Raw genomic sequence first — 2,287 nt, 5'->3', positions numbered from 1 at the left:
TAAAAAATGGATAATGAAAGAAGAGTTAAAATGTATATTGCCGCATGTATCTGACGGCATATTTGCCCTTAAAATGGCATTTTTACTGAGAATTTATTGACAAAGGAATAGAGTTGTGTCGCTTAGAGTTTTTAGTTACCAAAAACAGAAACCTCTTTAAGTACAAAGGGAATTTACTAAAGGATATCAGCTCATAGGGATTTCTAGGATAGTCAGATAATCATGACTGCAGGTCATGCAACTAAGAAAAATGTGTGATCCCTGCTGTGTCATTGGTGCGGACACAGCCCCACGATTTCTTTCTTTCTTTTTTTTTTTAGATTTTATTTATTTATTTGCGAGAGAGAGAATGAGAGAGAGAGAGCATGAGAGGGAGGAGGGTCAGAGGCAGAAGCAGACTCCCCGCCGAGCAGGGAGCCCGATACAGGACTCGATCCCGGGACTCCAGGATCATGACCTGAGCCGAAGGCAGTCGCTTAACCGACTGAGCCACCCAGGAGCCCCAGCCCCACGATTTCTAAATGTGACACCAGAAAGTTTTCCCTTGAATTCTGAGGCTGGGTCCTACCGCTGAGCCACTACCATTGCTGTTCCTGAAAGCTCCATCCTCTTGGCTGTGTGATGAGAGATGGATTCTACGTGGAGTCTCCTTCCTCATGTCACCCTCTTCCACATGAAAGACGCAAGCATCCGATGAAGCCTGGTTCACCCAGGCTACCTCCTAACTCCTAAGAAGGCTGGAAAATTGAGTGGGCATCTGTGTGTGCCTGGTGCAGGAATTGCTACAGCTGCACTTAAGATGGTCAGAAGATGCTGGATGTCAATAGACAGCCCTACATGCTCATGGTATAAATAAGCAAAGTGTATAAACACTTTATACATGATCCAAACCCCCTTTTTGCAAAACAAATTATATATGCATGCAGAGAAAGAAAGAAGACTCTGAAGAATAAAACTGAAAACAATAATATTGGATCCAGGAGAGGCTGGTGGGTAGAGTTTGGCTTATTTTTTATATCACGTTCATACATCTGTGTTTTTTAAATTCTCCACCATATGTATATATTAATTTTATCCAAAAATAAGAGAAATAAATAGAACTTGATACCCTCACAGCCAACGTAACACAATGCCTGGTTTAGAATTAAAAGGAACAGTGGCAAATTTAAAACTCAACGTCCTCTTTTTGCATAAGAAACCTGAGGACAAGTGAGGACAAAGAGGCTTATCCAGGGGCATACATGCAGAAGATGGGGAAGCCAGGGCCAGAAACCCCTATTTACTGTAGTGTTTTTTTTTTTTTTTTTGAACATTTAATCATCAGGGGAAAGCACAGATGCAGCCCCCCACCACCACGAATTAGGCAGTTGAGTTTCCCACATTTGGGGAAATTGCAGGGGTCAGCACATCGAGATTGCAATGGATAAGCCTCCCCCTGGGAAAACCACCTTCTTGATCGTGGTATCTCCCTATGCTCTGGCACAGAACCACATCTGTGAACACTCTTGTCTCCTCTTTCTCCATATTTACTGTATTTTAAGACCTCTGATTTTTCTGTTTCATCTTGGGTATTTGTGTTTAATTTGTGACAGTTGGACAACATGATACAGGTGATTTGTTTTATACTTTATGGCTAGTAGATGTGTAATCCTGATTACATGAGACTTTCCAGTTATTTGGGGTTTTATCATTGGATGGAAAAGGGACTGTGGTATCCCCTAACCCAATCTCTCTCTCTCTCTCTCTCTCTCTCTCTCGGTTCCCCCTTTGATTCAGTTTTCGTAATAGTCTCACAGCACTAATGTTCCTTTGAAAAGCCCTTTGAGATATTTTTGTGAAAGAACCACGAGCTTGGAATTACTCCAAATCAGGATGCTTACTTGCTTAGAAAGATGAGATTAATTTACTGTGAGAATTGCATAGAAAGAACATCTCTTTTGAGTTGCAAAACATACCAGAATTACCATATCTTGGAAAGAGGAATCTTTTCTTAAAGGACGATGTTTGGGGACTAAAGAGAGATGAACAAGGTAGTCACCCTGTTCTGTGTGACAGTGGGCTTCTTAATGGCCCGGGCCTTTGTCACTTCCTAGTCCAGCACAAGCCCAATGTTGAAACTATAACATGGGGGCTCAGTGAAAGCTGATTCAATGAAGACATAGATGTATCTTTATATTTCATCTTTATAGTAATTATGACCTCTTATCTAATGTCTGCTATTTGCCAGGCATTGTGTCAGGTACTTTACATATCTTATTTCTGTTCTGAATGCTTTGGGGAGGACAAT

General features: G+C 41.4%; 1 non-coding gene across 1 annotated transcript; it reads right to left on the bottom strand.

Moving 5' to 3' along the window:
* Positions 1 to 1,321: 1,321 nt before the first annotated feature.
* LOC118016388 lies at positions 1,322 to 1,478 on the bottom strand. The gene has a single exon (XR_004680806.1). It is a non-coding gene; the product is annotated as a U1 spliceosomal RNA (small nuclear RNA).
* Positions 1,479 to 2,287: the final 809 nt, after the last annotated feature.

The sequence above is a fragment of the Mirounga leonina genome, unplaced genomic scaffold (genome assembly GCF_011800145.1).
Source record: "Mirounga leonina isolate KUSES-001 unplaced genomic scaffold, KU_Mleo_1.0 Mir_166, whole genome shotgun sequence".
Taxonomy (NCBI): Eukaryota; Metazoa; Chordata; class Mammalia; order Carnivora; family Phocidae; genus Mirounga; species Mirounga leonina.
The sequence above is the reverse complement of the archived record's forward strand: the minus strand, read 5'-3'. Positions and strand labels throughout refer to the sequence as shown.